This window comes from Oncorhynchus nerka, linkage group LG13, assembly GCF_034236695.1.
Source record: "Oncorhynchus nerka isolate Pitt River linkage group LG13, Oner_Uvic_2.0, whole genome shotgun sequence".
Lineage (NCBI taxonomy): Eukaryota > Metazoa > Chordata > Actinopteri > Salmoniformes > Salmonidae > Oncorhynchus > Oncorhynchus nerka.
Genome location: NC_088408.1, coordinates 24,946,077 through 24,969,301, shown reverse-complemented (window position 1 = coordinate 24,969,301; position 23,225 = coordinate 24,946,077). Strand labels below are relative to the sequence as shown.

The 23,225-nt window shown below is 47.1% G+C and overlaps 1 protein-coding gene and 1 non-coding gene across 2 annotated transcripts in view; both read right to left on the bottom strand.

The window, feature by feature from the left end:
• foxo3b (forkhead box O3b) overlaps positions 1 to 23,225 on the bottom strand; it is an 83,174-nt gene that overhangs the window by 37,262 nt on the left and 22,687 nt on the right. The window lies entirely within an intron of this gene.
• Positions 21,696 to 21,748, bottom strand: LOC115140733 (U7 small nuclear RNA). The gene has a single exon (XR_003865280.1). It is a non-coding gene; the product is annotated as a U7 small nuclear RNA (small nuclear RNA).

Sequence of the window (23,225 nt, the reverse complement as noted above, 5' to 3'; positions counted from 1 at the left end):
TTGATATGCAAAACAAGAAAAGATTTGGCATGGGCCCTCAGATCCTACAGCTGCACCATTGAGAGCATCTTGACTGGCTGCATCACCGCTTGGTATGGCAACTGCTTGGCATCCGACCGCAATGCGCTACAGAGGGTAGTGTGTACGGTCCAGTACATTACTGGGACCGAACTTCCTGCCATCCAGGATCTCTATACTTCTGTGTCAGAGGAAGACCCAAGAAATGCTAAATAGTCAACCAAATAGCTACCCGGACTATCTGCATAGTGCCCATTATCTATCATGTTGCCTAGTCGCTTTACCTCTACCGATATATATCAACCTCAATTACCTCGTAGCACTGCACATCGACTCGGTACTGGAACCCCATTTAAGTTAACTCCCTCTCCTCCGCCCCTTCATCTCCCTCTCTGCTTTTCCCTCTGTTATGTTTCTCTTACTATTATTACCTCTGTATTCCCTCTCCCTCCCCTTCTTCTGCCATTTCCCTCCTTTCCTGCTCTCTCTACTCTCTCTTTCCTGCTCTCTCTACTCTCTCTTTCCTGCTCTCTCTACTCTCTCTTTCCTGCTCTCTCTACTCTCTATTTCCTGCTCTCTCTACTCTCTATTTCCTGCTCTCTCTACTCTCTCTTTCCTGCTCTCTCTACTCTCTCTTTCCTGCTCTCTCTACTCTCTATTTCCTGCTCTCTCTACTCTCTCTTTCCTGCTCTCTCTACTCTCTATTTCTTGCTCTCTCTACTCTCTCTTTCCTGCTCTCTCTACTCTCTATTTCCTGCTCTCTCTACTCTCTCTTTCCTGCTCTCTCTACTCTCTACTTCCTGCTCTCTCTACTCTCTCTTTCCTGCTCTCTCTACTCTCTCTTTCCTGCTCTCTCTACTCTCTCTTTCCTGCTCTCTCTACTCTCTCTTTCCTGCTCTCTCTACGCTCTCTTCCTGCTCTCTCTACTCTCTCTTTCCTGCTCTCTCTACTCTCTCTTTCCTGCTCTCTCTACTCTCTCTTTCCTGCTCTCTCTACTCTCCCTTTCCTGCTCTCTCTACTCTCTCTTTCCTGCTCTCTCTACGCTCTCTTTCCTGCTCTCTCTACTCTCTCTTTCCTGCTCTCTCTACTCTCTCTTTCCTGCTCTCTCTACTCTCTCTTTCCTGCTCTCTCTACTCTCTCTTTCCTGCTCTCTCTCTCTCTCTTTCCTGCTCTCTCTACTCTCTCTTTCCTGCTCTCTCTGCTCTCTTACCTGCTCTCTCTACTCTCTCTTTCCTGCTCTCTCTACTCTCTCTTTCCTGCTCTCTCTACCCTCTCTTTCCTGCTCTCTCTACTCTCCCTTTCCTGCTCTCTCTACTCTCTCTTTCCTGATCTTTCTACTCTCTCTCTGTGAAAAAGTATTTTCGGGGTGGGATCCCATAACAAAAGTAATGTGGTGGCACTGGCTGGCAGAAGGCCAAGTTCTCTGTTCTCTGCCCTCTCTCTCTACCACTCTTCTCAGTGGAGAACAATCACTCACTCTGCCTCCCTCGTGTTCTCTCTACTCTTTCTCTCCCCTTCTATGTGTGTTACATCTAAAATGCTCTACAAACACTCACTCACACACACACACACGCAAGCACACACACACACACACACACACACACACACACACATACACACACACACACACACACACACACACACACACACACACACACACACACACACACACACACACACACACACAGAGAGACACACACACAGAGACACACACACACACACACACACACACAGAGAGACACACACACACACACACACACACACACACACACACACACACACACACACACACACACACACACAGACACACACACACAGAGACACACACACACAGAGACACACACACACACACACACACACACACACACACACACACACACACACACACACACACACACACACACACACACACACACACACACACACACACACACACACAGACACAGAGACACACACACAGAGACAGAGGTGACTCTGAAAAGCTTTGACACTCAGTGTGTCTCAAAGAGGTGTGTGAAGGCCTCATAAACCGGAGAGAAAAAAGAAAGAGTGAAAAGAGAGTGAAAAAAGAGAAAAAGAAAGAGCTGACAAGCTCTTTTTAGTTGAGAGAGAGAAGGCTTTACACAGACATGGCCAAAGAGCTCTATTTTCATGTCATCCAACAAATGTAAATGCCAGGAGTTTGTTAAAGGTATTGGCACTTGGATTGGAACCGGTGCTTTGGTCAGATGACATGAAAATAGAGGTCTTTGGCCACACACACCAGTGGTGGGTTTGGCATCAACATGAGAATGAGTAAAAAGAACCCTAAACCTACTGTAAAATATGGTGCTGGATCTTTGATGTTATGGGGCTATTTTGCTCCCACTGGTCCTGGGGCCCTTGTGAAGGGCAACTTTCATGAACTTTACACATTACCGGGACATTTTAGCCCAAAACCTGTTTGCTTCTGCTAGGAGGCTGAAATAAGACTGTAAGTGGATCTTCCAGCAAGACAATAATTCCAAGCACACATCAAAATCCACAAAGAAATGGTTAATTGGCCACAAAATCAACATTTGGCAATGGCTATCTCAGTCTCCGGACTTGAAACCCATTTAAAACCTGTGGTTTGAATTGAAGAGGCCAGTCCACAAGAGCAGACAACGGATATTGGGGATCTAGAAGGATTATGTATGGAGGAATGGTCTGTATGGAGGAATGGTCTGTATGGAGGAATGGTCTAAGTTCCATCCATACAACATACCTCAGTACTCTAATTATTTATTTTATACAGTCATTTTTGTTCATCTTTATCAAGACTGACTATATTCCCATTACCATCAGGCCAGTCATCCAGGCCCAGCTCAGCCACCAGCCAGGCCAGTCATCCAGGCACAGCTCAGCCACTAGCCAGGCCAGTCATCCAGGCCCAGCTCAGCCACTAGCCAGGCCAGTCATCCAGGCCCAGCTCAGCCACTAGCCAGGCCAGTCATCCAGGCCCAGCTCAGCCACTAGCCAGGCCAGTCATCCAGGCCCAGCTCAGCCACTAGCCAGGCCAGTCATCCAGGCCCAGCTCAGCCACTAGCCAGGCCAGTACACAGCACGTGTATCCAGTAACCACCATTCTCACACACACCGCAGCAGCTGAAATAGCCACAGGAAAAGGGAAGTGGTCACATATTTATTCACAGACAGGCAGTGGCAGTCAATCGGTCAGTGGCTGTGAGAGAAAGAGCTGAGCCTCACTCCCTGACTGGGTCCCTCTATGTATCACGAGATGTCAAAGGACTTACAGGACATCAAAGACCACCTCCAGGACTGGCCTGTGTGAGGTGTGTGTGTGTGGGGTTGGCAGGGTAGCCTAGTGGTTAGAGCGTTGGACTAGTAGCCGGAAGGTTGCAAGTTCAAATCCCCCAGCTGACAAGGTACAAATCTGTTGTTCTTCCCCTGAACAGGCAGTTAACCCACTGTTCCTAGGCCATCATTGAAAATAAGAATTTGTTCTTAACTGACTTGCCTAGTTAAATAAAAAATAAAAAATGTGTGTGTGTAAAAAAAATCCTGAAGAAGTTCAAAAGCTGAAACCCGTTGGTTCTAATTTTAGCAATAACTATGCTATTTATTTAATTCCATTGTCCTCCAAGAGTTGCTAAATTTCCTCTCTGCCTCAGTTTGCTCTTCAATTCATGCACCTTGGCTGGAAAGCGAGGTATCGGCAGTGAAACCTTCCCTTTCTGTGTGTGAGTCATCACACTGTGTTTGCATTGTCTGCTGTTGGTGACATCAACCAACACGTTACATCATCCACAGAGCTTCAACATGGACTTTGTTAATGGACCAAAAGAGTTGAAAATCGTCATAGACAACACCATGGTAAGCTTTTAGTTGTCCAGACCGGAGAATCTCTTTTGTTCTATTCTGCTTTGTTGTCCTCCAGTCAGACACAGATATATCCCCAGAGTAGAAGGCTGTTGTCTAGCCCCTGTGTTGTCTTGTACAGCAAACTGGGTCACTCTTTGGCTGACAAACATACTGAGTGGCTAAAGTCAGGGTAAGATCACCAGGCACTAAGTGTGTGTCTGTCTGCTTACTGAATAATACAACACCAGCCACACAGGGCGAGGGGTCTCTCTCTGTGTCTGTGTGTGTGTCTGTGTGTGTGTGTGTGTGTGTGTGTGTGTGTGTGTGTGTGTGTGTGTGTGTGTGTGTGTGTGTGAGTGTCTGGGTGTGCGTGCGTGCGTGCGCGCGTGCGTGTGTGTGTGTGTGTGCGTATCTGGTTGTGCGTGCACGCACGCGCGTGCGTGTGTGTGTGTGTGTGTGTGTGTGTGTGTGTGTGTGTGTGTGTGTGTGCGTGCGTGCGTGCGCGCGCGTGTGTGTGTGGGAGGGGGGTGTTAGTGTGAAGGACTCAGACAGGCAGGAATGTACTGTGCTACATTAGGATGGGAAGGCATTTCATATGAAGTGATGTACTAGCCTAAATGAGGGTATTTTCATTTGAAATAGTGAGGGGAGTGTACATTTGCAGACAGGCAGAGTGGGGCACATGACTGCGGGGGCTTTTAATGTGAAGTATGCAGACAGAAAGGTGGCTGCAGAGAGAGTAGTAAAGTGAAGGGTACTAGACTCTGCTTTTTCCTGTCTGGGTGTCTGGGTTAGACTACCATGGGCACTGCCTAGGGCCCGGGGCTGAGGGGGGAAAGTGTGTGTGTGTGAGAGCGTGTGTGTGTCTGTAGGTTCATGCTTGTATGTGTGTGTGTGCCTGGCGTAGAAGGGGTAGAGGTAGGAAGGAGAATATGATTTGGTGTGAATAATTCAGCTCAGCATTGGTATTTGATTAGGATCCTCATTAGCTGTTGAGAAAGCAGCAGCTACTCTTCCTGGGGTCCAACACAAAACATAAAACATGACATAATAAAGAACATTAGTCGACAAGAACAGCTCAAGGACATAACTACGTACATTTAAAAGGCCTACATATCAATACATACACATTCTAAATAGGTCAACCAGGGGAGAGGGGTTGTGAGGTGTTGTTTCATCTGTTTTTTAAACCAGGTTTGCTGTTTATTTGACCAAAATGAGATGGAACAGAGTTTCATGCAATAATGGCTCTATATAATACTGTACGCTTTCAGCCAATCCTCCCCAGGCCCTTTACAAGGGGAGGGGCTGTACATAAGGGGGACAGGAAGTCAGAATGCCATAAGGGCTATTTGTTGGAGGCAAAACTGATCCCTGAGTACGGAATGTATGGAGAATGGATGTATGATTTTCAAGGAAAAATAACAAGCTGCTCTCTCTCTCTCTCCTCCTGCTCTATTCATTCTCAAAGGTAGCTCACCTTCTATGCCCCTCTGCTTTCCCCTTTTCAAGGACGCCCCTAATTATCTACCTCTACACCCTCTTGCCCTGTCTCCCTCTCTGACAAACAGAGAACATTCACTGCAGTTCTTGAAGTAATAAACCCTATTGTTTTCTCCAGTGATGTTCAGATGGCTGTGTGTGTGACTGACACTCTGTACTGTTGCACCGAGCAGTGCAACAGGGCACAGCACATCGAGACATTCCCCTTCTCCACCTTCTCCCACTTTACTCTCATCCTCTCCTCCCTCTGCTTTCCCTTTCCACCATTTTAAAGCTAGGGAAGAGAGACTGAGGGAAGAGAGACTGAAGGAAGAGAAGGAAAGAGGAAAAAAGTGGGTTAAGAAGAAGAGGGACTTATTATTTTTCTCTTGCCTCCTATTCCCTCAGTCTCTCTCCCTAAGTCTATCTTGCCTCAGTCTCTCTTTCCTCCGTCTCTCTTGCCTCAGTCTCTGTTGCCTCAGTCTCTGTTGCCTCAGTCTCTGTTGCCTCAGTCTCTGATGCCTCAGTCTCTGTTGCCTCAGTCTCTGATGCCTCAGTCTCTCTTGCCTCAGTCTCTCTTGCCTCAGTCTCTCTTGCCTCAGTCTCTCTTGCCTCAGTCTCTCTTGCCTCAGTCTATGTTGCCTCAGTCTCTATTGCCTCAGTCTTTGTTGCCTCAGTCTCTCTTGCCTCAGTCTCTGTTGCCTCAGTCTCTCTTGCCTCAGTCTCTGTTGCCTCAGTCTCTCTTCCCTCCTTCTCTCTTGCCTCAGTCTTTGTTGCCTCAGTCTCTCTTGCCTCAGTCTCTCTTGCCTCAGTCTCTCCTGCCGCCGTCTCTCTTGCCTCAGTCTCTCCTGCCTCCGTCTCTCTTGCCTCAGTTTCTCCTGCCTCCGTCTCTTTTCCCTCAGTCTCTCTTGCCTGTCTCTCTTGCCTCAGTCTCTCTTGCCACCGTCTCTCTCTCTTCCCTCAGTCTCTCTTGCCTCTGTCTCTCCTGCCTCTGTCTCTCTTCCCTCACTCTCTCTTCCCTCAGTCTCTCTTGCCTCCGTCTCTCTTGCCTCCTCCGTCTCTCTTGCCTCCTCCGTCTCTCTTGCCTCCTCCGTCTCTCTTGCCTCCTCCGTCTCTCTTGCCTCCTCCGTCCCTCTTGCCTCCTCTGTCTCTTTTGCCTCCTCTGACGCTCTTCCCTCAAGTCTCTGTTGCCTCAGTCTCTGTTGCCTCAGTCTCTCTCCCTCAGTCTCTCTTGCCAGTCTCTCTTCCCTCAGTCTCTGTTGACTCAGTCTCTGTTGCCTCACTCTCTTGCCTCAGTCTCTCTTGCCTCAGTCTCTCTTGCCTCAGTCTCTCTTGCCTCCTCCGTCTCTCTTGCCTCCTCCGTCCCTCTTGCCTCCTCTGTCTCTCTTGCCTCCTCTGACGCTCTTCCCTCAAGTCTCTGTTGCCTCAGTCTCTGTTGCCTCAGTCTCTCTCCCTCAGTCTCTCTTGCCAGTCTCTCTTGCCTCAGTCTCTCTTGCCTCAGTCTCTCTCCCTCAGTCTCTCTTGGCTCTGTCTCTCTTGCCTCCGTCTCTCTTGCCTCCTCCGTCTCTCTTGCCTCCTCTGTCTCTCTTGCTTCCTCCGACGCTCTTCCCTCAGTCTCTGTTGACTCAGTCTCTGTTGCCTCAGTCTCTCTTGCCTCAGTCTCTCTTGCCTCAGTCTCTCTTGCCTCCATCTCTCTTCCTCAGTCTGTCTTGCCTCTGTCTCTCTGTCTCTCTTCCCTCCGTCTCTCTTGCCTCCGTCTCTCTTGCCTCCGTCTCTCTTGCCTCCTCCGTCTCTCTTGCCTCCTCCGTCTCTCTTGCCTCCTCCGTCTCTCTTGCCTCCTCCGTCTCTCTTGCCTCCTCCGTCTCTCTTGCCTCCTCCGTCCCTCTTGCCTCCTCTGTCTCTCTTGCCTCCTCTGACGCTCTTCCCTCAAGTCTCTGTTGCCTCAGTCTCTGTTGCCTCAGTCTCTCTCCCTCAGTCTCTCTTGCCAGTCTCTCTTGCCTCAGTCTCTCTTGCCTCAGTCTCTCTCCCTCAGTCTCTCTTGGCTCTGTCTCTCTTGCCTCCGTCTCTCTTGCCTCCTCCGTCTCTCTTGCCTCCTCTGTCTCTCTTGCTTCCTCCGACGCTCTTCCCTCAGTCTCTGTTGACTCAGTCTCTGTTGCCTCAGTCTCTCTTGCCTCAGTCTCTCTTGCCTCAGTCTCTCTTGCCTCCGTCTCTCTTCCTCAGTCTGTCTTGCCTCTGTCTCTCTGTCTCTCTTCCCTCCGTCTCTCTTGCCTCCGTCTCTCTTGCCTCCTCCGTCTCTCTTGCCTCCTCCGTCTCTCTTGCCTCCTCCGTCTCTCTTGCCTCAGTCTCTCTCCCTCAGTCTCTCTCGCCAGTCTCTCTTGCCTCAGTCTCTCTTGCCTCAGTCTCTCTTGCCTCAGTCTCTCTTGCCTCAGTCTCTCTTCCCTCCGTCTCTCTTGCCTCAGTCTGTCTTGCATCAGTCTCTCTTGCCAGTCTCTCTTCCCTCAGTCTCTCTCCCTCAGTCTCTCTTGCCTCAGTCTCTCTCCCTCCGTCTCTCTTGCCTCCGTCTCCCTTGCCTCCGTCTCTCTTGCCTCAGTCTCTCTTGCCTCAGTCTCTCTTGCCTCAGTCTCTCTTGCCTAGGTTATAAATGGTGAAGCTAAAACACAGTAAGTTAACACAACCAGGCCAGTTTACAGAGCAGAGTGGAGGAGGGGAGGAGAGAGAGAGCAGAGCTCACATAGCTACACACTGACCTACATACGTTTCCACCCAGCTGATTGAGTCTTATGCTGAGGCCTTCGGCCAATCACAGGCAGAGGTGGAGTGCCAGCCAGCCAATGGCATGGGCCGTCCTACACAGAGATCTCACACTGTCTCGTAGTTCATACAGTTTTCAGTCATCACAAATGGAGAGAAAGAGAGGCAGAGAGAGAGTGTAACGTTTACTGTTCATTTTGATTGTTTCTTTCACTTTTGTTTATTATCTACTTCACTTGCTTTGGCAATGTTAACATGTTTCCCATGCCAATAAAGCCCTTGAATTGAATTGAGAGAGAGCAAGGGAGAACTCCACAGATGAGAGAAAGGCAATAAGAATGAGTAGCTAAAACAGAAAGGTGGAGGGAGAGAGATAGGGGAGGGAGGGAGAGAGAGCGAGAGAGAGGTGGAGAGAGAGGGGAAAAAAGAGACAGAAAAAGAGCTGGGAAGTTCAATGTGGCCAGACAGACAAAAATAAACAGATATTCCTCTCTCTTTCCCTCCCTCCCTCCCTTCTCCAATGGCAGTGGTGCAACTGGCTGCAGAGAGACAGAGGAGGGCTAATGCTAGCTAATGCTAAAGAGTGGATTAACGCCCTATATCTGTCCCTGTTCCTTTCCCTGCTCACAGGCTAAGCTAATGCTAGCCATTTCTGGCCTAGCACAGTCTGTGCCCTGTCCTCCCTGTGTCTTAAAGTTTTAATGGGCCTTTAAGTTCCTTAAAACACAACCAAAAATATCAACTATTAAAAGAGTAGTCTGGGATCTCATGAAAACAAGTTAGTCTAATTGTGTTCAAGTACCTTAGTACAAGATGGCGCCGAAGGGGAGGGCTGCCATTTTATCAGCTCTTAACCAACCATATTTTGTTAGTTTTTTCGCGTTGTTAGTAACTTGTTTTGTACATAATGTTGCTGCTACCGTCTCTTATGACCGAAAAGAGCTTCTGGACATCAAAACTGGGAATACTCACCTCAAACTGGACGAGGAGTTCCTCTTCAATGAGTCGGACGCAAGGGATATACTACAGACACAACCGACCAGGCCCAGATCCCTGTGATTTGCTGGAAAGGGAAACATAGGTTTCGCGGAAAGAGATCAGGATGCTTTGTGAGGATCAGGTGACGAGTGGCTAATCTGCCCTTGCCTTCCGTTCTGATAGCTAACGCTCAATTGCTGGAAAATTAAAAACTGTAATATTTTACGTTCCACAGAGTCGTGGTTGAACGACGACATTAAGAACATACAGCTGGCAGGTTATACACTCTATCGGCAGGACAGAACAGTAGCCTCTGGTAAGACACGGGCGGGGGCCTATGCATATTTTTAAACAATAGCTGGTGCATGATATCTCAGAAAGTCTCAAGGTTTTGTTCGCCTGAGGTAGAGTATCTCATAAGCTGTAGACCACACTATCTACCTAGAGAGTTTTCATCTGTATATTTTGTAGCTGTCCGAGACTGGCACTAAAACCGCACTCAATGAGCTGTATTCTGCCATAAGCAAACAGGAAAACGCTCATCCAGAGGCGGGGCTCCTAGTGGCCGGGGACTTTAATGTAGGGAAACTTAAATAAGTTTTACCTAATTTCTATCAGCATGTTAAATCTGCAACCAGAGGACAAACAATTCTAGACCACCTTTACTCCACACACAGAGACACGTACAAAGCTCTCCCTCGCCCTCCATTTGGCAAATCTGACAATAACTAGATCCTCCTGATTCCTGCTTACAAGCAAAAATTAAAGCAGGAAGCAACAGTGTCTATAAAAAAGTGGTCGGATGAAGCAGATGCTAAACTACAGGACTGTTTTGCTAGCACAGACTGGAATATGTTCTAGGATTCTTCCGATGGCATTGAGGAGTACACCACATAATAAGTGCATCGAGGACGCCGTCCCCACAGTGACTGTACATACACACCCCAACCAGAAGCCATGGATTACAGGAAACATTCACACTGAGCTAAAGGGTAGAGCTGCCGCTTTTAAGGGGCAGGACTCTAACCCGGAAGCTTATAAGAAATCCTGCAATGCCCTCCGACGAACCATCAAACAGGCAAAGCGTCAATATAGGACTAAGATCGAATCGTACTACACCGGCTCCGACGCTCGTCGGATGTGGCAGGGCTTGCAAACTATTACAGACTACAAAACTTCCGGGTTGGAGTGAGCGGTCGCATCCGCACTTCGGTCCGCAGGTTGTATAACTTTTCATTACATTTCATTACATTTCATTATAGTACAACGGTTTGATTTGTCTAATCTTAGCAATTTCTTCTTAGCTAGCTACATAGCCGTCATTGTATCAAAGATAATTGCGTATTTATCGTATTTCGTCGTCCTAACGTAGTCTACACTGCTATCTGCCCAGCAGCTAGCCAGCTAGCAAACGTCCACCGTCTACCGAATAGCAGCACTGTAGTAACTATTACACTCAACTGAACGACTTGATTAGTGTAGTGTTAGCTAGCTACATAGTTGTCTTTGCTGTCTTCGTATCCAAGATAATTGTGTAGTTTAGAGTGTGTAGTTTTAGAGTGATTATCTTAACTTACCGAGGTTAGCTAGCCAGCTATTTGTCGTCCTTAACGTAGGAGACACTGCTAGCTAGCCAACAGCTAGCCAACGTCTACCGAATAGAACTTCCGCACTCAACAACCCGGGGCATTCCGCTTCGCTCCACAGGTAGTATCACATTTTCATTTCATTTCATTACAGTACAACGGTTTGATTTGTTTGATCGTAGCTAGCTACATAGCTAGCTACATAGCCGTCTTTGTATCAAAGATAATTGTGTAGTCTAGAGCAATTTTCTAGGTTAGCTAGCCAGCTATTGTCGTTCTTTTAACGCAACGTAACGTAATCAACACTGCTAGCTAGCCAGCTAGCCCCCGAATAGCAGCACTGTAGAAACTATCACACTCAACGGAACGACTTGATTAGTGTAGTGTCAACAACGCAGCCACTGCCAGCTAGCCTACAAAGTCAACACCGCAGCCACTGCCAGCTAGCCTACTTCAGCAGTACTGTATCATTTTAATCATTTTAGTCAATAAGATTCTTGCTACGTAAGCTTAACTTTCTAAACATTCGAGACGTGTAGTCCACTTGTCATTCCAATCTCCTTTGCATTAGCGTAGCCTCTTCTGTAGCCTGTCAACTATGTGTCTGTCTATCCCTGTTCTCTCCTCTCTGCACAGACCATACAAACGCTCCACACCGCGTGGCCGCGGCCACCCTAATCTGGTGGTCCCAGCGCGCACGACCCACGTGGAGTTCCAGGTCTCCGGTAGCCTCTGGAACTGCCGATCTGCTGCCAACAAGGCAGAGTTCATCTCAGCCTATGCCTCCCTCCAGTCCCTCGACTTCTTGGCACTGACGGAAACATGGATCACCACAGATAACACTGCTACTCCTACTGCTCTCTCTTCATCCGCCCACGTGTTCTCGCACACCCCGAGAGCTTCTGGTCAGCGGGGTGGTGGCACCGGGATCCTCATCTCTCCCAAGTGGTCATTCTCTCTTTCTCCCTTACCCATCTGTCTATCGCCTCCTTTGAATTCCATGCTGTCACAGTTACCAGCCCTTTCAAGCTTAACATCCTTATCATTTATCGCCCTCCAGGTTCCCTCGGAGAGTTCATCAATGAACTTGATGCCTTGATAAGCTCCTTTCCTGAGGACGGCTCACCTCTCACAGTTCTGGGCGACTTTAACCTCCCCCACGTCTACCTTTGACTCATTCCTCTCTGCCTCCTTCTTTCCACTCCTCTCCTCTTTTGACCTCACCCTCTCACCTTCCCCCTACTCACAAGGCAGGCAATACGCTCGACCTCATCTTTACTAGATGCTGTTCTTCCACTAACCTCATTGCAACTCCCCTCCAAGTCTCCGACCACTACCTTGTATCCTTTTCCCTCTCGCTCTCATCCAACACTTCCCACACTGCCCCTACTGGATGGTATCGCGCCGTCCCAACCTTCGCTCTCTCTCTCCCCGCTACTCTCTCCTCTTCCATCCTATCATCTCTTCCCTCTGCTCAAACCTTCTCCAACCTATCTCCTGATTCTGCCTCCTCAACCCTCCTTTCCTCCCTTTCTGCATCCTTTGACTCTCTATGTCCCCTATCCTCCAGGCCGGCTCGGTCCTCCCCTCCCGCTCCGTGGCTCGACGACTCATTGCGAGCTCACAGAACAGGGCTCCGGGCAGCCGAGCGGAAATGGAGGAAAACTCGCCTCCCTGCGGACCTGGCATCCTTTCACTCCCTCCTCTCTACATTTTCCTCTTCTGTCTCTGCTGCTAAAGCCACTTTCTACCACTCTAAATTCCAAGCATCTGCCTCTAACCCTAGGAAGCTCTTTGCCACCTTCTCCTCCCTCCTGAATCTTCCCCCTCCTCCCTCTCTGCAGATGACTTCGTCAACCATTTTGAAAAGAAGGTCGACGACATCCGATCCTCGTTGCTAAGTCTAACGACACCGCTGGTTCTGCTCACACTGCCCTACCCTGTGCTCTGACCTCTTTCTCCCTCTCTCTCCAGATGAAATCTCGCGTCTTGTGACGGCCGGCCGCCCAACAACCTGCCCACTTGACCCTATCCCCTCCTCTCTTCTCCAGACCATTTCCGGAGACCTTCTCCCTTACCTCACCTCGCTCATCAACTCATCCCTGACCGCTGGCTACGTCCCTTCCGTCTTCAAGAGAGCGAGAGTTGCACCCCTTCTGAAAAAACCTACACTCGATCCCTCCGATGTCAACAACTACAGACCAGTATCCCTTCTTTCTTTTCTCTCCAAAACTCTTGAACGTGCCGTCCTTGGCCAGCTCTCCCGCTATCTCTCTCAGAATGACCTTCTTGATCCAAATCAGTCAAGTTTCAAGACTAGTCATTCAACTGAGACTGCTCTTCTCTGTATCACGGAGGCGCTCCGCACTGCTAAAGCTAACTCTCTCTCCTCTGCTCTCATCCTTCTAGACCTATCGGCTGCCTTCGATACTGTGAACCATCAGATCCTCCTCTCCACCCTCTCCGAGTTGGGCATCTCCCGGCGCGGCCCACGCTTGGATTGCGTCCCTACCTGACAGGTCGCTCCTACCAGGTGGCGTGGCGAGAATCTGTCTCCTCACCACGTGCTCTCACCACTGGTGTCCCCAGGGCTCTGTTCTAGGCCCTCTCCTATTCTCGCTATACACCAAGTCACTTGGCTCTGTCATAACCTCACATGGTCTCTCCTATCATTGCTATGCAGACGACACACAATTAATCTTCTCCTTTCCCCCTTCTGATGACCAGGTGGCGAATCGCATCTCTGCATGTCTGGCAGACATATCAGTGTGGATGACGGATCACCACCTCAAGCTGAACCTCGGCAAGACGGAGCTGCTCTTCCTCCCGGGAAGGACTGCCCGTTCCATGATCTCGCCATCACGGTTGACAACTCCATTGTGTCCTCCTCCCAGAGCGCTAAGAACCTTGGCGTGATCCTGGACAACACCCTGTCGTTCTCAAATAACATCAAGGCGGTGGCCCGTTCCTGTAGGTTCATGCTCTACAACATCCGCAGAGTACGACCCTGCCTCACACAGGAAGCGGCGCAGGTCCTAATCCAGGCACTTGTCATCTCCCGTCTGGATTACTGCAACTCGCTGTTGGCTGGGCTCCCTGCCTGTGCCATTAAACCCCTACAACTCATCCAGAACGCCGCAGCCCGTCTGGTGTTCAACCTTCCCAAGTTCTCTCACGTCACCCCGCTCCTCCGCTCTCTCCACTGGCTTCCAGTTGAAGCTCGCATCCGCTACAAGACCATGGTGCTTGCCTACGGAGCTGTGAGGGGAACGGCACCTCAGTACCTCCAGGCTCTGATCAGGCCCTACACCCAAACAAGGGCACTGCGTTCATCCACCTCTGGCCTGCTCGCCTCCCTACCACTGAGGAAGTACAGTTCCCGCTCAGCCCAGTCAAAACTGTTCGCTGCTCTGGCCCCCCAATGGTGGAACAAACTCCCTCACGACGCCAGGACAGCGGAGTCAATCACCACCTTCCGGAGACACCTGAAACCCCACCTCTTTAAGGAATACCTAGGATAGGATAAAGTAATCCTTCTCACCCCCCCTTAAAAGATTTAGATGCACTATTGTAAAGTGGCTGTTCCACTGGATGTCATAAGGTGAATGCACCAATTTGTAAGTCGCTCTGGATAAGAGCGTCTGCTAAATGACTTAAATGTAAATGTAAATGTAAAAAGGGAAGCACAGCCGAGAGCTGAACGGTGACGCAAGCTTACCAGATGAGCTAAATAACTTCTATGCTCACTTCGAGACAAGTAACACTGAAACATGCATTAAGAGCATCAGCTGTTCAGGATGACCGTGATCTGCATTATTCAAGACAGTTGCTTTCTGAGAAGGTGTTAAAGTTCACAGTTAGTCATTGTTATGTAAATGCAGGCTGAAAAGTACCCAGGGCAGAAAAGTCGGAGTGTTTTGGATGAAACACCATGGTAAATCCTCTATGGAAACTTGCCATATGAGTACAAAGTTGTTTGATAGGTTCCAATTTCCATTCAACTTGTGTCCGGACACATACCATGCATTGGTTACTACACATCTATCCCTGGCATCTAGAACTAACTGACTGTGCGTGTGAGTGTTTGTGTATGTCTGTAATCAGGTTTGTATATGTCAGTTAACAAGTTAGAGTATGTGCATGCAGATTGTATGTAGCCAGCATGTTACATAACATGACTGTCTAGGTTTGGTGTTCAAGCTGAGCAGAGACTGACTGACAATAGAACCTTCTGACTCATCTCACTGTACATACAGAGAGACAAGAGAGAGAGAGAGAGAGAGAGAGAGAGAGAGAGAGAGAGAGAGAGAGAGAGAGAGAATATTTTTGGCCCTATAACAAAGAACAGCAAAAACATATACATGATCAAATACAAATCTTAGAATCAACTATTAAAGACTACCAGAACCCACTGGATTCTCAAATTACATTGAATGAACTACAGGACAAAATACAAACCCTCGAACCTAAACATTTTTTAATTTTTTTAAACATTTAACCTTTATTTAACCAGGTAGGCTAGTTGAGAACAAGTTCTCATTTACAACTGCGACCTGGCCAAGATAAAGCATAGCAGTGTGAACAGACAACACAGAGTTACACATGGAGTAAACAATAAACAAGTCAATAACACAGTAGAAAAAAAGAAAAAAAGAGTCTATATACATTGTGTGCAAAAGGCATGAGGAGGTAGGCGAATAATTACAATTTTGCAGATTAACACTGGAGTGATAAATGATCAGATGGTCATGTGCATGTAGAGATACTGGTGTGCAAAAGAGCAGAAAAGTAAATAAATAAAAACAGTATGGGGATGAGGTAGGTAAATTGGGTGGGCTATTTACCGATGGACTATGTACAGCTGCAGCAATCAGTTAGCTGCTCAGATAGCAGATGTTTAAAGTTGGTGAGGGAGATAAAAGTCTCCAACTTCAGTGATTTTTGCAATTCGTTCCAGTCACAGGCAGCAGAGAACTGTAAGGAAAGGCGGCCAAATGAGGTGTTGGCTTTAGGGATGATCAGTGAGATACACCTGCTGGAGCGCATGCTACGGGTGGGTGTTGCCATCGTGACCAGTGAACTGAGATAAGGCAGAGCTTTACCTAGCATGGACTTGTAGGTGACCTGGAGCCAGTGGGTCTGGCGACGAATATGTAGCGAGGGCCAGCCGACTAGACCATACAGGTCGCAGTGGTGGGTGGTATAAGGTGCTTTAGTAACAAAACGGATGGCACTGTGATAAACTGCATCCAGTTTGCTGAGTAGAGTATTGGAAGCTATTTTGTAGATGACATCGCCGAAGTCGAGGATCGGTAGGATAGTCAGTTTTACGAGGGTAAGTTTGGCAGTGTGAGTGAAGGAGGCTTTGTTGCGGAATAGAAAGCCGACTCTAGATTTGATTTTAGATTGGAGATGTTTGATATGAGTCTGGAAGGAGAGTTTACAGTCTAGCCAGACACCTAGGTACTTATAGATGTCCACATATTCTAGGTCGGAACCATCCAGGGTGGTGATGCTAGTCGGGCGTGCGGGTGCAGGCAGCGAACGGTTGAAAAGCATGCATTTGGTTTTACTAGCGTTTAAGAGCAGTTGGAGGCCACGGAAGGCCATGGAAGGAAGCCACGGAAGGAGTGTTCTATGGCATTGAAGCTCGTTTGGAGGTTAGATAGCACAGTGTCCAAAGAAGGGCCAGAAGTATACAGAATGTTGTCGTCTGCGTAGAGGTGGATCAGGGAATCGCCCGCAGCATCATTGATATATACAGAGAAAAGAGTCGGCCCGAGAATTGAACCCTGTGGCACCCCCATAGAGACTGCCAGAGGACCGGACAACATGCCCTCCGATTTGACACACTGAACTCTGTCTGCAAAGTAGTTGGTGAACCGGGCAAGGCAGTCATTGGAAAAACCGAGGCTACTGAGTCTGCCGATAAGAATATGGTGATTGACAGAGTCGAAAGCTTTGGCCAGGTCGATGAAGACATTTACATTACATTTACATTTAAGTCATTTAGCAGACGCTCTTATCCAGAGCGACTTACAAATTGGACGGCTGCACAGTACTGTCTTTTATCGATGGCGGTTATGATACCGTTTAGTACCTTGAGCATGGCTGAGGTGCAACCGTGACCGGCTCGGAAACCAGATTGCACAGCGGAGAAGGTACGGTGGGATTCGAGATGGTCAGTGATCTGTTTGTTGACTTGGCTTTCGAAGACCTTAGATAGGCAGGGCAGGATGGATATAGGTCTGTAACAGTTTGGGTCCAGGGTGTCTCCCCCTTTGGAGAGGGGGATAATTACGGCAGCTTTCCAATCCTTGGGGATCTCAGACGATATGAAAGAGAGGTTGAACAGGCTGGTAATAGGGGTTGCGACAATGGCGGCGGATAGTTTCAGAAATAGAGGGTCCAGATTGTCAAGCCCAGCTGATTTGTACGGGTCCAGGTTTTGCAGCTCTTTCAGAACATCTGCTATCTGGATTTGGGTAAAGGAGAAGCTGGGGAGGCTTGGGCGAGTAGCTGCGGGGGGGGCGGAGCTGTTGGCCGAGGTTGAAGTAGCCAAGAGGAAAGCATGGCCAGCCGTTGAAAAATGCTTGTTGAAGTTTTCGATTATCATGGATTTATCGGTGGTGACCGTGTTACCTAGCCTCAGTGCAGTGGGCAGCTAGGAGGAAGTGCTCTCTACAGGTAACTATACATACCTTGGCCTAAACATCAGGACCACAAGTAACTTCCACAAAGCTGTGAACGATTTGAGAGACAAGGCTAGAAGGGCCTTATATGCCATCAAAAGGAACATTAAATTCGACATACCAATTAGAATCTGGCAAAAAAATCTTGAATCAGTTATCGAACCCATTGCCATTTATGGTTGTGAGGTCTGGGGTCCGCTCACTAACCAAGAATTCACAAAATGGGACAAACACCAAATTCAGACTCTGCATGGAGAATTCTGCAAAAATATCCTCTGTGTACAATCTAAAACAGCAAATAATGCATGCAGAGCAGAATAAGGCCGATACACGGTAATGATCAAAATCCCCCCAAAATATGTTAAATTCTACAACCACCTATTTTAATATATTTTTATTTAACTAAGAGCAAATTCTTATTTACAATGACGGTCTACCCCGGCCAAACCCTCAAGGAAGCGATTCCCAAACCTCCCATAACAAAGCCATCACCTACAGAGAGATGAATCCAGAGAAGAGTTCCCTAAGCAAGCTGGTCCTGGGGCTCTGTTCACAAACACAAACAGACCCAACAGAGCTCCAATGGCAGAATACCTGACCACTGTGACTGACACAAACTTAAGGAAAGCTTTGCCATATCTATTGGGTGAAATACCACAGTGTGCATCACAGCAGCAATATTTGTGATCTGTTGCCACAAGAAAAGGGAAACCAGTGAAGAACAAACGCCATTGTAATTACAACCCAAATTTATGTTTATTTATTTTCCCTTTTGTAATTCTCCCTTTTTGACATTTATAATTTCTTTTTTTCTTTTAGAACATTATTGTTCATTTAAATATAGTTTATTATAAGTTTCCCATGCCAATAAATCCCTTAAAGTGAATTGAATTGAGAAAGAGAGAGTGAGAGAGACCCACATGAACAAATACTACAGTAAAGTAAACTGTAGTAAACTGTAGTATACTGTAGAATACTATACTACACACTGTAGTATCCCTCGATCATGTGTAGTACTTACTATAGAAGGTTGAAATATACTGTAGAATATTATAGTACAAAATTCTCTGAAAAAAAACCCTGAAGTAAATACTACATTAATGTCAGCAAAAACACTCAGTTTTTTTAACTACAGTAAATACTACAGAATTCAATTTGCATATACTGTTCCCATTCCCCTCCCCCATATCTCAATTTGTGCCACCCATATGTGAGAAACCTACAATACATGGCAAGTATAGAGCATATATTGTGTTCCCTTTAGACCCCAGACCTTCAGACCCCAGACTTACCTACCTACAGGTTATGGAAAACCTGCTCTTTTAGTATTTCTCCAATAGTTTTCCTCAAAGATGATACTTTGTATTACAGTAAATACTACAGTATATTACAATCTGCAAAAACACTACATGAATTACTGTAGTATATACAATTTATTTTACTACATTTAACTGCAAAAACACTACAGTGAATACTACAGTAAAGTCTGCAAAAACACAACAGTGAATACTATACTATTTATACCACAGCATAGTATTTTTATAGAGAGAGAGCTTCAGACAGACATACTGTACACAGATCAGTCAGATCAGAGCATTCATCAAACAGCCCGCTGGCATGGCACACTCTACCCAGTAGCCACACATACACACACCTGAATGTTGTGAAACCACCACCGACCGACTGCTATGGAGGGAACTAAAAGGTCACACTGGGGCCCATCAGAGGTGTCAGTGGTGGCACTATCACCCAATAACATCACTTCAAAACCTCTCTCTCCCCATCTCCCTCATTCCTTGCACACTCTCCACCAAGTATGACATCCTGTAATACCACTAAACCCAACCTCCCTTTAAGCAGACGCATTCTGTAATACCACTAAACCCAACCTCCCTTTAAGCAGAAGCATTCTGTAATACCACTAAACCCAACCTCCCTTTAAGCAGAAGCATTCTGTAATACCACTAAACCCAACCTCCCTTTAAGCAGATGCATCTTGTAATACCACTAAACCCAACCTCCCTTTAAGCAGAAGCATTCTGTAATACCACTAAACCCAACCTCCCTTTAAGCAGAAGCATTCTGTAATACCACTAAACCCAACCTCCCTTTAAGCAGAAGCATTCTGTAATACCACTAAACCCAACCTCCCTTTAAGCAGAAGCATTCTGTAATACCACTAAACCCAACCTCCCTTTAAGCAGACGCATCCTGTAATACCACTAAACCCAACCTCCCTTTAAGCAGAAGCATTCTGTAATACCACTAAACCCAACCTCCCTTTAAGCAGAAGCATCCTGTAATACCACTAAACCCCTTTAACCCTCCACTTTTTAAGCAGAAGCATCCTGTAATACCACTAAACCCAACCTCCCTTTAAGCAGAAGCATTCTGTAATACCACTAAACCCAACCTCCCTTTAAGCAGAAGCATCCTGTAATACCACTAAACCCAACCTCCCTTTAAGCAGAAGCATTCTGTAATACCACTAAACCCAACCTCCCTTTAAGCAGAAGCATTCTGTAATACCACTAAACCCAACCTCCCTTTAAGCAGAAGCATCCTGTAATACCACTAAACCCAACCTCCCTTTAAGCAGACGCATCCTGTAATTGAAGCTGAAGGAGATTGTAGATAAATAAATAGAAGCATCAATGACACAGAGTGACAGACAGGACCAACAGTTTGTTGATGTAGCCAGTATGCTGCTAGTTGAATAGGTGAGGTTTCATCGGGCTAGGCAGGGAAGGGGCTGCTGTGGCACGCTATTCTGTCTGTTCCCTCTTTGTATTTACAAAGAAAAACCATGCATCTTTCTGCAGCGGCTGCAAAACAAAGGATGGGAAAAAAAGAACAAAAGTCGGAGAAGAAAACGGAAAGAAAAACAAACAGAAGCAAGGGAAGGGAATGAGGAAAAGAGGGAGGGAGGCACACTAACCATATATAAAGAGACGGCCGCCCATCCAGCGTCCACACAGATACGCTATCAGTAAAAGTGATGGATTGTGGGTAGGAGAGAGAAGACACAAAGGGCTCTGCAGTGCAGAGGGAAGAGGTGGATTTGGAGTACATCAAGAAACACACACATTCACACACACCCTCCACCCGCTTACCCATATGAACACACTCAAAACACACCTGATCTCTCTCACTGATATACACACACACGCATACACACAAACACAGTGGTCCACATGTGCGGTGCACAAGCGTGCACAAACACACACAAAAACACACTCACACACACACACACAGTGTGCATTAATCAGACTAAAAGCCTTTCAGAGGTGCAGTGATGTCATCGCACTACGATAATCAACAGTCCACTCCCTCAGGACACCCATGCTACAAAGGTTCTCTCTCCTTTCGCGCCTTCACTCTTTCTCTCACTCCATCCCTCTCTCCCTCTACCTCGCTCTCTCTCTTCCCTCTCTCTCTGCAGGCGTATTAGTAGATGGCTAAATCGTTTGATGGGGGACCATGAATTATGCAGAGTTTAACTGAAGTGCTCATATGAAAATGGATCCCGACCCATATTGACCGGTTTACTTGGAAAAACCCCCCAGCAACAATAAGCTCTCTCTCAGGTCTTGTGGGATCCCAGTCACTTTATTATGACAAAGACACGGGGTGGAGAGTGGAGTGCCCCTTGTTGCCCTGTCAAAACCTGACTGCTATAAGACCACTCTGGAGACTGAGAGGGCCTACCACGGTCGACGGCAGTGTTCGAGTGACGCGTCATGGACAAGTCTCTGTGTGTGGAGGGCCCTACAGAACACCTCGTCTCTGTGTGTGGAGGGCCCTACAGAACACCTCGTCTCTGTGTGTGGAGGGCCCTACAGAACACCTCGTCTCTGTGTGTGGATGGCCCTACAGAACACCTCGTCTCTGTGTGTGGAGGGCCCTACAGAACACCTCGTCTCTGTGTGTGGAGGGCCCTACAGAACACCTCGTCTCTGTGTTTGGAGGGCCCTATAGAACACTATGGTAAATCTCATCTCTGTGTGAGGAGGCCCACAATAAAAAAGACTATAGTGTATACTATGGTAGGAATACTATACTGTAGTATTCACTGTAGTGTTTTTGCTGACTATTTACTGTAGTATACTGTAGTATGTATAGCTTACTATAGCTTACTATAGTATAAATAATGTAGTAAAAAATAGTAGTATATACTATAGTAATTATTGTAGTGCTTTTGCAGACTGTAGTACTGTATACTGTAGTATTTACTGTAGTGTTTTTGCAGACTGTAGTATACTGTTGTATTTAATGGAGTGTTTTTGGGGACATTACTGTATTATTTACTGAAGTGTTTTTGTTTTATTATCTTTGACATAGAAGTGGAGGCTTTCTCCTTGAGGAAACCTACTGGAGAAATAATAAAAGAGCACATTTGCTATAACCTGTAGGTAGGTAGGACTGAGCTTCTGCTCTAAGAAACACTAAGAAATTATATATCAAGTACTACACATGATGGAAGGAAACTACAGTGTTCTACAGCATACATAATTCCATAGTAAGTACTATAGTGTTCTATAGTAAACTGTAGTATTTTTTCTGTGGGAGGGCCCTGTCGAACACAGTGGCAATCTCATTTCTGGATAAGAGCTTCTGCTAAATGACTAAAATATAAATGTTAACGCAAGCTTCTGTATCATGGTAAAAAAAAAACATCACTACTATAAAACAGTTTGTTCCAGTGTAGCAAATAGATAGAGCGATAGATTGCAACAGATGGTCCCATCTGTGTCCACTAGAGAAGCATTTGTATTACTGGTACAGTAGACAAGCTGGCCTAACAACAGTCTGCTGTTCTTCCTGTAGACCCTACTCTGTTGTTTCCCTACCCCCAATCTTTTCTTCTCCTCTTCTCTCCCCTGATCTGTCCTCCCTCCCTGCTGCTCCCCCCTGCCCTGCTCAGCCCTGCTCGGCTTTGCTCTGTAGGAGAGGACATGTATGCTGGTCTCCCTGGAGTCTGGACACTCAGCTCATAAGATCACAGCGAGAGAGAGAACGGGGGAGTAAGAGAGAGAACAGGGGGAGTGAGTGTCACCCCATGTCACAGAGAACTGGTCCTCCACACATCAAAAGAAAGGAAGAGAAAAAAGGGAGAAGGGAGAGAGTAAAATGACCCTCTCCAGCAGTGCCTGTTTGATTGACAAATTACTTCCTTGTAGGGATAGTGGTCCTGGGATAGTAAATGACAATGAGTACACACTCAAATGTCCCACTGCAACTGGACTATAACATAAACCCATAGAATTATGAAGACAGACGCGGCATGAGAGAGAGGGAGAGAGAAAGAGAGACAGAGAGAGAGAAAGAGAGAGCGAGAAAGAGAGAGAGAGAAAGATAGAGAGAGATGCAGTGTGTGTGCGTGCATGTGTGCGTGCGCGTGTGTGTGTGTGCGCGCGCGCGTGTGTGTGCATGTGTGTGTGTGTGTGTGTGTGTGTGTGTGTGTGTGTGTGTGTGTGTGTGTGTGTGTGTGTAAAACAGATAGAGTGGAAGGCTCTGTTTCTGGGTAGAGCAGCTAGATAGAGTGGAAGGCTCTGTGTCTGGGTGGAGCAGCTCCCAATGTGCCTTGGGGCTGTGGAGCGATTTCATGCCCCCATAAGCAATGAACCACACACACACACATCAATACACACACGCTCTACAGAGCTTTCCTCTCTCCCCGTCCAGCCACCCGTGTCAGATGAAAAAATCATAGTATGTAAGAAAAAGTAGAGCGAGAGAGAAGTAGAAAGAGAAAAGTATAGAGAGAGTATTAAAACTCAACTATAATCTGCATTTGAGAAACCTTGTACTATTCACAATATTACAGTCTATTCATGGTCTCCGCCCTAGAACACTGCAGAAAACATATAGTCCA